This window comes from Ischnura elegans, chromosome 2 (assembly GCF_921293095.1).
Source record: "Ischnura elegans chromosome 2, ioIscEleg1.1, whole genome shotgun sequence".
NCBI classification, from domain to species: domain Eukaryota; kingdom Metazoa; phylum Arthropoda; class Insecta; order Odonata; family Coenagrionidae; genus Ischnura; species Ischnura elegans.
In genome coordinates this window covers 147401373-147415068 of record NC_060247.1, presented here as the reverse complement: position 1 = coordinate 147415068, position 13696 = coordinate 147401373, and positions in this window count along the sequence as shown.

Genomic DNA, 13696 nt, shown 5'->3' with positions numbered 1-13696 from the left:
ACCTGCAATGCAAGACTTATATAGGACTACTGCGGAGAAATACTTCTCCTTGGCAAGCAAGGGGAAATCGGTGCTAAGGCCTTAGTATTGCACTTGGAGTGAGAAGTTTTACCATTGTCCTATCACAAACTCTCTCTCCCTCCAACACCTCACCCCAGTATCTCCTTCCCCTCCATGTGTTCCAATGAACGATTCCTCTGATGTCTCCAACCCAGAAGTTGAGGGGAAAATTCTGGGTGCTGGCTGTTGTCTCAAAACCAGGGAATGGTGTTTTGTGGAGCGGCCGTTTCTGCAGGGGCAGTGACGCATCAGTGGGCGGTTGTTGAATTCGCCTGGCTACCCCTCCACTCCCTGGAAGAAGCCCTCCCCTCAAATGCTGTCTCGCCTTGCATAGGCAAGCCCTTTTCTGGTCGAGACCTGCTGGGAGTCACATGTCTTGTGAGCCATGAGATTTTTAGAGCAATTTTCTGCTGGTAATGTTTCCTTTGGGATCATGAATTTACTATCATTGTTTTGTGTAATACTTCTGATTTTTTGAATACTCTACTTTGAATAGATATCGTACGGTAATAACTCGTAAATTATTTTTGGCTACCTTTTTCTTGTGAGCTGTTTTTCTTGTTTGTGGAGTCTTTTCCCTGATCCAGCATGTGACCGACGGTTGGAGTATTTCCCCTGTCTGGAGTTACGTGAAAAATCAAGCAGATTTACGACGTAACGTTACAAAAGTATAGGCAAAGCATGAGGTCAAAGAAATATTGCGTTTTTATTCCATAAAAATCATGCCAACACAACACCACCTGCTTAAATTCAAAGGTTTCCGAAGAAAAACGAGATCGCGCGTGTTTTAAAAAAATTGTCATGTTTGGGTCACTGTATCTCAGTAACGGGTCGCATTGATGTAAAATAGCACATACATAAATAGTTGGTAATCATTTATAAGTATTTACGCCAATTTTGAAGTCTCGAAAAACGTCATTTTGGACTTTTGTCCAGCTTTTTTTCGATTTCAGCCCACTGTGTGTCGAATAGTTTCGTTCTAGGCGTCTTTGTAAATCCCTAGGTCGACAACGTGACTGATTCATAATTGGTAATTAAGTCATCAATAGGTCATCCTTAGTTTATTTTCTATTCTAAACAGATTGAGCGTTTAAAGCATGCGATAGGTGACGCTGTGGACTTATACACGACGACGCTAAAAACAACGAAATTGCATCCGTATATGAATATAGTTTCAATTATGAATCCCACTAACAGCTGTTGTAATTTCCCATGCTAATTCAATCGCTCCACAACAATTTCAACGTTGACACGTCAGTATCAACAGCTGTTCTGTATAAGAGTTTACTACGCGATAAGATACAAATAACAAAGTGGACACGAAATCATACGGACAATAATTTATGAAACATTGAGAAACTATTAAATATTTCGACAAATAAGTACCCGAACTGTTATAACTATAGGAGAAATTGGGTGGCATATATATTACTTTAAATAAACAACTTCATTCATTCACACGACGCCTTAAGCGCAAACATGCGTATGAATTCATAGGTACGGAAAGAAAGGGATAGGAACATATAATAGAAAAAGGACCAGGTGCTGTGGTAGATGGAAAAAGCCAGAAATCAGTGGGTAAAAATGCGGCCTGACTGGGACTCGAATCCAGAACCTCCTGGTTGCCGGCCAGATGCTCTACCAGTTGAGCTACCGGGACGCTTAGAATTATTAAGATTTCGGCGGGGGTTTATGGTTTATCCGATATGTAAAATATCTCTCTGAATTTTATCGTTTCTGTGGGGCATGGAAATATCTTGTTCTTCTAATATTATGTTCTCCGTGTCGCTCTTAAAGATATCCATTCTCAATTGTTCAAGAAATCTAAGCCTAGCGCTCAGCCTCCGAGTCTCCAGCGGCTCCCAGCCTAATTAGATTAACATCTGGGTAACACTGTCTGTACGCCCGTAGAGGTTTTTGACGAACCGCGCAGCCTTCCTTTGTATTTTATTCAGTTCGCGGATTAACTCTTTCTGAACCGAATCCCATATGATATCGCTGCATATTCAAGGTGCGGTCGGACGAGAGCGAATTAGCACCTTTCTTTCACTTTCTCATCCGAAAATCTTCCCACAATAAGCTTCACGAAGCCTGACGGTTGATGGCCTGATGAAGAGAATCGTGACAAGTGGATGGAAAGAAAAACAAAGGAAGGTCTCGAATGAGTTATATTAGGCAAGTAAAATAAGAGAGTAAAAGTGAAGAAATACGATAATATGAATTGAATTTTATTAGACAAGTAAGTGCAATAGAGAATTGAGTCAAACTATTCTTTGGATCACTAATGATTGTTCACAACTTACTTACAACTTCATGCTTAGTATGTAAATGTTCATTGATGATAATATTATGATCGTTATTGAGGTATTCTGAATAATTCTTCATCCTTCCGTATTCTCTAACGGAACTGTTTAAGAATAAATCATAAACCACTCATATAACATCTCGCATAAAGGACTTTTCTATTTGATATCCAATAGGGTGGCTTCCTATTATATTTTTTATTGCCTAAATCGAAAGATTATTACTCCTGGAGTACGTATTTCACGCTTTTAGATTTTTAAATGGCGATATCTATTTTTCGCGATTAAATGAAAAGTCAACATTTTCAAGCGCGCGAAAACGCGACGGCTAACAATAAGTATGAATGCTGGGAAAAACCCGTGTGACGTCGTTCTGGTTCCCGCTGCCGCAAGTGAGGTGACCTTAGGGCGAGGCTTTGAGTGTTGATACAAAGCTGGATTCTACGAGCAGGTAGCAGAGTACTCTGCTAGCAGGTAGCGCTTGGCTTAAATAAGGATTATTATTCCCATATCAAACGAAGGAAACTTTCCGAACTTAGGTATTTTTAATGTGTGATTATTATGGGATGTTTCCCTAAGATCTGTGCATCATGCATGCATTGGTAATCTCAGACGATGTAAAACTCCTATCTACTCGTATATAAACTATGTCCCTGTGACGTCATATGGAGTGGCATCGCATGGGCGCCAATCTGGCCTTTTTCAAATGAGGTCCAAATTGACCATTAACATTCGTCTAAACTGGGGTTTCTAAAACCTCGCTCGGACAATCGTTATCTGAACCAGGCAACTTCTGCTTGGTTACCAAGTAAATAAGTACGATACATTTTCACCTATCAATGGATCTATAAATCTTTCTGGGTGGTAAATAAATGAATGTTGAAAAACGTTCGTAGTATAATATTTATTAGCCGCATAATTATTTACCTGCTTGCTTCTACTCCACGCATCGCTTCAATGACGAAGCAATCACTGTTTATTCAGGAAATCGGTCGCCTTAAGGGGGACGACCAAAGGTAATCTGTGTTATTGTGCCTTATTAAATCCCTCTTAAGTCAATTTGTCCTTATAAAAACTACTACAAAGCTCGAAAATGATTTTTACCTGTATCTCTTGCATTCGAGGCCCTACCCCTCCACTGTCTTATATGCTCCACTGTCACTTTTTTCTTTGTTTCACGAAAAATTCTAATGTAGACACGCGAGTGCATTAATGACTCCGCGTGCCGTAAAATCCTTTCGTCGTTTTGTCAACTTCATGAACTTTTGTAACTCAAACCTAAAGAAAACTAATACGTCTACAGCATTCATCTTCCACAATAAGTTGCAAATATTTGTTGGGATAAGTAGAATGACTTTGTCGTATTTTTAGAACGCATATTTTGTTGTTGGTTGGCGAAAATTTTTAAACATTATTTAGTCCTACAGGTTACCCCGAAATAAAAAAAACATTGGTAGGAAGGCTTATTAATTTGTGTAATTTTTATATGAACGATAATTTATAAAAATATTGATGTTTATGAATGTAAATAACTTCTTTGTATGCCATGTTGCCAATCCGCCACAGTGGTCCGCGCCTGGCCAGTGCCAGTAACCGGGAAGCAAAGTTTCGTGCACCAGACGTGGCAACGCGGCTTTCGTTCGCTCCGGCGTATTTCTTTAATGGCCATATATAATCTTTAATACCTAAAACTCATGTACTTTCGGATCATATAGAAATCAAAAATAAATTAAGAAGTTTTTCCATCGATTTCATTTTTGTATTTCTTGGTATATTCTATGACTAGGTAGTGTTTAGAATTTTCGTTATTTTACAACAAAATATACGTTTCGCAAATACGCAAAAGCCATTTTATTAACTTAAATTGATGTTTGCAACTTACTGTGGAAGATGAATGCTGTAGACGTAGTAGTTTTCCCTGGGTGGAGTTTCAAGTTCATGAAGTTGACGAAACGGCTAATTTTATGGTGCGCGGAGTCATTTATCGTACTCGCGTGTGAATTGTATGCGTGGTATGAACTATACAAATGAAAATTATGAGAATTCGCCGAAGTGAACGAGTGCTGCGTTGCCATGTCGTGTGCGCGAATCTCGGAGTGTTGTGAGACTGAAGTATTTTCATTCGAGATTTAGGAAGCACATTGACGTTCAATAAGTCAAACTATTCATCAAATCATTCCTAAATGGTTAACACTTTGAGTGCCGGACACTACTTTTAAAGCCCTACTGAAAAATCAAGCCATTTTTACAAAATTCGCAATTTTTTTTAAACATTGGCTTCAAATATATATTTATACGAGCGTGATGCTCCCGCTCCCAGCTCTTTTCATTGCAGGTCCACAGAGGGATAGGCGCGTTTTTAATTTTAAAATGTAGAAAAAAGGCAGGGTCTTATGTACAAATTTAATTCGTATATTCATGTACAAATTGAGGTCAGAGGACCTCTTTAAACACAACATTGGAAGTAATTACACCATCCGCTGTTAAACGCACATGATGAATCATACTTACGTATCAACAGGAGACTTGAATGTGGAATCAGCCGCATTTTTATAAAAGTTATTTAAAGAATGCGAGGTATTGTAGCAAATGAACAAATGTGTCAGTTACTGCGCCGTTAACGTCAGAAATATTTACCGTTTTTTTGTTATTTTTAAATTATTAAAAAACCAGTTTTAGGAAACAATAGCAGTATTAAGGAAGTAAGGTATACCGTCGCATGTTCTCCGATTTGCTTTGCATTTTGGTACCTACCTCATTTGAAGAGTTTGGTCGCGTATAAGTTGAGAAAAAGGTATCTGTACAGTAGAAATAAAATAGAAGATGGATGTGTTTTTCAATAGAAATGGACTTTTTCTTCTTATTGAATGAGTTGAGTAACATTTATTATTGACTTTTAAATATATTTTTTAATAACGAAAACCTGCTATTTTCGAAAAATGAAATATTTGCAACAAATGATGTGCCGCCTTAAAATGCATATTATTTTTTATCACGCTCAATTTGAGCTATTTAAAGCATGGAAATCATACAAAAGCATTGTTCCATGGAAATCATTCAAACCCTGGATGACAAAAAGGATCATTGCACCATCAAGAAACAGTTCTTTCCTCCAAAGAATTTTCTCACAAAGTAGGCTGAGATAAGGGTGCCGGTAGCTGCGGAGGACTTTTCGTCCTCAAGACATTAAAAAGAACTCTTTTTTCCATCGAGCAGTTGATTTTTTAAATAACAGAATCACTAAACAGTAAACTTGAAAAGTACCACGGACGAAACATTACGGCTTCACGCATACAAAGCCAATTAAATGGAAAGACGTAATATTACGTCCATGGCAATCCTCAGAAGGATTAGCAGGAAGTAATATTACGTCGATGGCACGCATAATCTTAACCTGCTAATTTACTTATTTCTTCCTTCCAATAAAGTGAGAAGCACAGAAGATTCCGTTCAATGTGTCCACCGGTTACTCGGGGCTGCCGCTTGATTGGTGCAGATCTTGAATAACAAAACCCAATCGTGGAATATCCCAGAGTATTCTCCGCTTAATTGGGACAGCATGCCGCTTTATTGGGCCATGAGTCGGCGACAATGCTCGCGACGAAATTAAAATTTTTTGTTTTCTGAATACTATTTTTTATATTTACCTCCATTGATTCACACTTCTTTTTCACAAAAGTTCCTATTCTTGCCCTATTTTGAAAGCTCTTGTTGTTATACCATCCGCAAGAGGATAGGACTTTTCTTTAATAGGACCTAGTAAAAGACATTCATTCAGCGTCGCCCGAGGCTGTGAAAAATACTTTTAAGTAAATTGTTATATTTCTTAAAAAATCATAGTAAATTAACTGAACTCGCTGATTTATAATCAAATTCATAGTTTAATTTAACTTATGTTGCATTATAAACATTCTTTAGCCTTCTTTCTATCACTTCAACGTTTGTTTATGCCCATATACAAGAGAGTTCGCCTAATAGGTCTCTGGAAAAAATTTTAATATCCCTTCAAATACTAACTAAAAATCGTAATATATAGTAAAATGTCATAAAGGCCACTTTAACGCACTTATTTCACATATTTTCTTAAGAATTTACTCAATAAATGACCGAAACAGTTCCAAAAACACACCCACTTCAAAACGCAATTCGATTGGCCAGCCGGAAATTGACGTCAGCTCATGCAATCGTGCGGGAAATCCAGTGGCGTTGCGCATTGTCACCAAAGTTCTCGGTTTATTTAACGACATTAAGTGAGGTTTTATTTCTTATATATCTTTCGGAGGTTTTATCGTAAAAAGCAAACGCCACGGAACCTGGTTTCACCAAGGCTGACACCGGAAACTTGCCGAAAATTACAACGGCAGCAATGTTTATTTACAAAAGCAACAGAAATTGCTACATGCATGCTGAAAGCCGGGGAGTGAAGATGCATAGCTATGGAAATATAATATCACCGGCTCTTGTAAAATACATATTAAATGTGTTTATGAAATTTAACAGTGAAATTACATTCATTAGGGTCGGACGAGAAGATTACGCTGACGACGCCATTGGCAGTCTAAAACACAGTGTCTAAACATATGTTTAGACTGCCATTGGTTGCGTGCAAATTACGCACAATCAAAACGAATGTATCGTTCGAGCTCGTGTGTGCCCCGAGCACAACCTATTATGAGGAGGCACGAGTTTTTGAGGAGGACGGTGAGGTGGAAGTTAACAGCCTTTCTTGCAATGATTGCATAGCTAGTTCTGAGAGTAGTTCAAGTATAATGTAAGTAGGGCTGGGCAAAATTGAAGTGCACAATACCTGTGACTTGGAAGTTTGAAATCTAAAACAGTATTTGAAATACTTTTTGAAAAAAAAAACATTTGTAAGCCGGCCGGTCGACGGCCGACAGGGGGCTTCGGTAATATTTTTACAACACCTTCCCTAGGTATTTCGCTGGAATCCTCATTCCATGGACAGGTGAAACTTATTTCAGTTCCAAAAAATGTCCTCAAAAAGAAAACCACGGCATCACCTTATTCATTAATCACCAGAATTTTCCCTACATAGTGAGCAACTGACTTTTTGCTGCTTAATCTAGCCAGAATCCAATCCCCACTTTGAATGTTAGTCACTGAATTTGTTAAGCTTTTTCGGCTCATGCTATCTTGTTTCAGGCATTAATACCATGTCGTCTACATCCTCCTCGTCAGAAGACATGATATCCAATGCCCTATCATAATCAATCAACAAACTGAAGTAAGCTATCTTTATCAGATAAACCTTCAAAATAAGAGTTAATGAGAGGACTCTAATTAAAAGACCTAGTTTTATGAACTTCGGTGTTTTGCAACATTTATTTAAGAAAGTTTAACGCAAGAACTGTTAGATAGAAGCTAAAAATTCAATCCATACTTCAACCTCGTATCCTGGGGTAAGTGCGGCAGGGGGTCGCACTTACCTCAGGCAACGGGGTCGCACTTGCCCCGGAAGGTAGGAATGAATAATGGTTACGACGGGGAAAGTGCGACCCCGCATCTAAACTAAATATAATGACCCGAGTTCCTAAATTTAAAGTAAAGCAAGGTAAACCAATCCATGAAGAAGAGAAAACAAGATATAGTTCTTACCTAACACCTCCGATGCGTTGATTCAGAGGGAACTGCGGTGTAGCCTCTCCTCACAACCAACTAAGTCTACGAGATGAACGGACGGGTATATTTCCTAAGCATGGGGAACGAGAAATTAAGGGATAAGTATTACAAAGTCGTTCGCTCTGGTTTCATAACAATGTGTGGAATATGTTGCACGACCGCCACCTGCTTCGAGAACGGAAATACGATTTACCTGAAGGGGGGTCGCACTTACCCCGCAGTCGCACTTACCCCACCTCACCTTATGGAAACTAAGATAGGTTTCTTAAAAAATATTTAACCAGTTTTTGCTCGTAAGGATAGTTACAAATAGCACACGAGGTAGGTATGTTTTAAAAATATATATTTTATTTTTTAAAGTAAAACTTCTCAAATGTTGCTCTATATGGTTGCATTAGTCTCCCTGAGGAATATAAATTTTTCAAAAAGTGTCGGACAGAGATCCCCTCGAAATGGATAAAGCCAGCAAGTGAAAAATCTTTCCACTGGTGAAGATGAGTATAGGATTGTGTCAAATCTGATAAACATTGCGTTAATATTAGGATTCATTTTTTTCATTCATTCACATTCGTCGGCACTTTCTCATCCGAACCAATCTTCGTTCTACGTCTTGGACGTCCGTATGAAAATATTTATTTGGAGCATTTCTAGTCGTATTTCTGCACTTAGGCACAATGCAGTACTTGAAGCTATACGCTGCGACATATCGAGGAATAACTACGACACGAAAATTACGGCGTAATAACCACAATATCTCCATTGTAAACTTCAATAATGTTCACGGTCAAGGTGGTTAAGAACAACACTATTGCATGAGCTGACGTCATTCAAGATGGCGGCGGTGCGAATTACGGTTTTCCTTGATGGCTTGTAAGACGTATTTTAAATGCTCATAATAAAAAAATAGATGACTTTACAGCCATATTGTTATAACTTTGAGCTTAATAATTACACCTACTTTTCAGAAACGTCTTTATCTACATAGGTGTTCAGAGACCTATTGGCGGCAACCTATCCCATAATAATAAACAGGCACGACCAATAGGTTAGTTTCCTTCGTCTAAGAAAACGTAATGCATTGATTGCGATTAGTTACCCACCATTGGTGTATTCATTATATACTAATTATTCGGTTTTAGTAATCCCAGTTAAAGACTAATGGCAATGGTCATTTTTTAACCTCATTTGAAAAAGGCCAGATTGGCGCCCATACGATGCCACTCCACGTGATGTCACAGGGACCTAGTTTCTGTAAGAGTTCTACATTGTCTGAGACTACTAATGCATGCATGAGGCGCAGAGCTCAGGGAAACATGTCTTGATAATCACCCATTGAAATTGCCTATGGTTAAAAAGTTTCCTTCGTTTGATAGGGTAATAATTATCCTTATTTAAGCCAAGCACTACCTGCTAGCAGGGTACTCTGCTACCTGCTAGCATCCTGCGTCGTATCAGCGCTCAAAATCTCGCCCCAAGGTCACCTCACAACAATATCGCGGTTCTTCGGTGTAGCGCCGGGTTTCCTCTCCTCTGTCTCTCTTCTGGTTTGGAGACGTGGCAAAGTGGTGTAACGCATGGTTGAGGCAAGCCATTGGAAGTCAATCCCCGCACAGCACACTCAAAATTCATACCATATAAAAGTTGCGTAAATGGATTCGTATAATATGCAAATAATATTCCGTCGATTATGTACATCTATGGCATAAATTTGTGCTTAATATGTACATGTAAGGTGCATATAAATGTTATATATGGGAATAATATGTGCATATATATAGCCACATCAATGGTATAAATCGTGCATAAAATGTATGTACATAAAAGGTATATATAAATGGTATAATGTCCTCATATATTCCGTACATATCAAAACATAATGCAATTCCATCAGTGCGTATATTCCGCAATTTATGAGCATATGTCGCCATTTATGAGGACATTATTTTTTTTTATATGCACATTTTATGCACGATTTATACCATTTTGGTGGCACAATATTCGCATAAAATTTGAATAGTATTATGTGCATATTATACACTTTGTGCTGCGTGGATTAAGGATAGGATATACACGTATGGTAGGACGAGGCCTTGGAAGGAGGGAGAGAGAGTTATTATGATAGGTGAAAAATGGAGTACTTCTCACCCCAAACTGCAGTTTTAATACTTGCTAAAGAAGTCTTTATCTCCAGGTATGCCTGTGGTTCAGAGAGCATAGTTCGGAGGCACAGAAATTTTGGAGGGGGGGGGGTTCACTAAAAAAAGCCACATTGTATATACATTGTGCACTCCGAATCAAGTGTGTACCAGGATCAAAAAACTAGGGGGGGACGCCATGGATGTTCAAGTTCAGGGACGCCGACTTGCAAAAAATTGGGGGGGGGGGGCCAAAACTGGGGATTTTGTCCCTGGAAATTTCTTAAATGGTGAGTTTTAAGTTTTTTAAGCATTTTAAAAGAGTCAGATGATCAACATTAGAACCCTGATAACTCGGATATCAATATCTGGACACTCCAGGGAAAATCTACAAGCCCGACACATTTTTTCCTCACAACCGTAGCGAATTTTTGAGGGGGCTCGGGTCCCCTCAGGCCCCATGGAGTCAGTTCCGCTGTTCAAGTTGTAGCTAAGATTTAAGCTTGAAAAAGGAAATCAATACTTTAAGGAAACTGTAACAGCTCTTTATTCGTTTTTAAAATTTGCTTCTTTAAAAAAAAAAAAATTTTGCTTCAAAAAATATTATTTTCCTTAAATACATTGGTGATTTATGATTCTTGGGGGGGGTCGCGTTGTCCCCTCCTGCCCCTCGCTGGGTATGCCCACGATATACGAATGGAGTTATGGAGAAAGCATTATTGGATACCGAGAGCGAAATTTCAGCTGTTTCTTTCGAAATAATTTTAAAATTTAAATTAAAAATTACATCTCTCATCGCCTTTTTAATCGCTATAGAGTAATTTTACTTTTACAGAACATGCATTACTAATTACCATGGGGATTGAATTTCTAAGTTAATTCTAATTTGTCTGTTTTGTGATTTAAATGGAATCTAATTATTGATCGTAGCAGTCAATTTCTCTATTTGAGATAATAAAATTACCATCGATTTTGATGAAGGCATCAGAAAGATTCTTAGTGAAAACTTGGCGACCATCTACATCTACCAACTACCCAGCAAGCCGCAAGATGGCAGGGGGTGTTAGGATACCAGATGTGTACACGTGAAAAAACAAATACTCAAACATTATTACGATAAGAATTTAAAGAAGAAGTCCTATCTTGTTGTCGGGGGGAAAATGAATTCCCATAGCTATGCGTTCGGCTGAAAATATCTCCTAATTTATAAATAGGGTGGTTTCCTATTATTTTTTATTGCCTAAATTGAAAGATAATTACTCCTGGAGTACGTATTTCACGCTTTTATATTTTTAAATGACGATATCTATTTTTTGCGATTAAATGAAAAGTGAAAATTTTCAAGCGCGCGAAAACGCGACATCTAAGTATGTATGCTGGGAAAAGCCCGTGCGACGTCATTCTGGTTCCCGCTGTCGCGGTGTGAGGTGTCCTTGGGGCTAGGCTCTGGGCGCTGATATGACGCAGGATGCTAGCAGGTAGCAGAGTACCCTGCTAGCTAATAGCGCTTGGCTTAAATAAGGATTATTAATACCTTATCAAACGAAGAAAACTTTCCGACCTTAGCCAGTTTTAATAAGTGATTATTAAGACATGTTTCCCTGAGCTCTGTGCCTCATGCAAGCATTGGTAATCTCAGACAATGTAAAACTCCTATCTACTCGTATAGAAACTAGGTCCCTGTGACGTCACGTGGAATGGCATCGCATGGGCGCCAATCTGGCCTTTTCAAATGAGGATAAAATTGACCGTTGCCATTCGTCTCAACTCGGATTTCTAAAACCGCACAAATTGGTGAAGAAAGTAAATAATAATACGTCACTTTAATGATTTTTTTCTCAATTCTGATTCATATTTTTCTTTTATGAAAAATTCAAAAATCAAGACACGCCAGTGCAATAAATGACTCCGCGCACCATAAAATTAGCCGTTTTGTCAACTTCGTGAGCTTTGCAACTCAACCTAGGTATAACAAATACGTCTACAACATTCGTCTTCCACAATAAGTTGCAAACATTAATACAGATAGATAAAATGGCTATTGCGTATTTTTAGAACGCATACTTTGTTGAAAAATTATTTTTTCATTGGCATATATGCTATATTTGAGCAATTTTTTTCTTAATTTCTTGTGTGGAAAAGGTCATGAAACTTTTCACATGAATTTGCTTAGTTATAATTCACACATTGAATTGCTTTTAAAGTTTTAACACTTGATAGTGATTTTTTCTGATGCACACACTTCATTGGTTGATTGGTTATGGTGCGTTCTTGGCATTACTATTTATTAATGGTTATTATCGAAATACAATGTACACTCACGTTCTTTAGACGCAGAAGGATCGCTCAACATGTTCCCCTACGGAACCCCAGAATCCATTTTCCGAAGAAGTCTGTTAATGTTTAATTCTAAAATTGTGTTTAAAAACTGCTTACTCACAGAAAAAAGCCGAAGAATTCATTTCAAAGTAGAAAAAATAGTACTATTCATCGAAATTTCTCATTGAAAAAAAAACTATCGACTATTTAACCACATAGCAACGGATTCCTGCAGTGAAGATGATCATAAATGAGTTGAAGGGTTGGGTTTAATTGTCGAAGAATGGCCCTAAAGGACTCGCTAAGCTGAGTGTCTCAGGCTGGGCCTGAATGCATCCGGCAATGGCTACCACGATCTTAGAAAAAGAGATTTTGCTACCTCAGCGGTCGCTTCCCTTCCCTCTCGACAGCAAGACACAACCTCCGATCGTTTACATCAAAAACATCCGCGACAACTATACCCAACGTCATTAGTCTTCTGAGTATGAAAACGTCAATCTGCTTAACCCGAAGTTCGATGCGAAAATGCTACGACCTAAGCCTTCGACGCCTGGAACAGAAGATGCATAGAAGACAAGAGAATAAACAGTCACACACACAAAATTATTTTTTTTTTAATCTCACGAACAAAGGTCTTCTATGGAGCTCGTTCATTAATTGGAATCGGGCAAAATACATTGCAAGAATAGCATCGCCACAAATCACGGCTGACTTTTAAAAGTGATTCTCCTATCGGTGATCGCAATCACGGGTAAGAATCGCAGTTACCATGGGCGCAGCTAGCAATTAAGGCTGGGGGGGGGGGGAGGTTTGCGTGCAACTAATACCGCGGGGTGTGTGGGGGTATAGAATACCCTCCAGGATACGGGGTAGGTGCGAGATTAATAAATTGCGGAATTTTAAAGATAAATAAACGATTTCAGTTTTTCCTGGTGAATACTTCTGACAAATATTTATCGGGTTTGCATCCAGGTTAAAGCTTTTATGCAAGCCGACGTTTCGGAGGATGGAAGACAAGTCGTCTTCCAAAACGTCAGGCTTGCATAAAAGCTTTAACCTGAATGCAAACCCAAGAAATATTTGTTATAGATAAATGGTTCAAAATGGCGAGTTTTATGGCTTTCTGAGGGAAACTTTATTAATCCTTACACTATTCTATATTATTAGTAATATCAATCTAATTAAGTGAAATGGATTAAACTTTTAAAAATTTATGAGCTCTGGGGGGGGAGGGGTTTA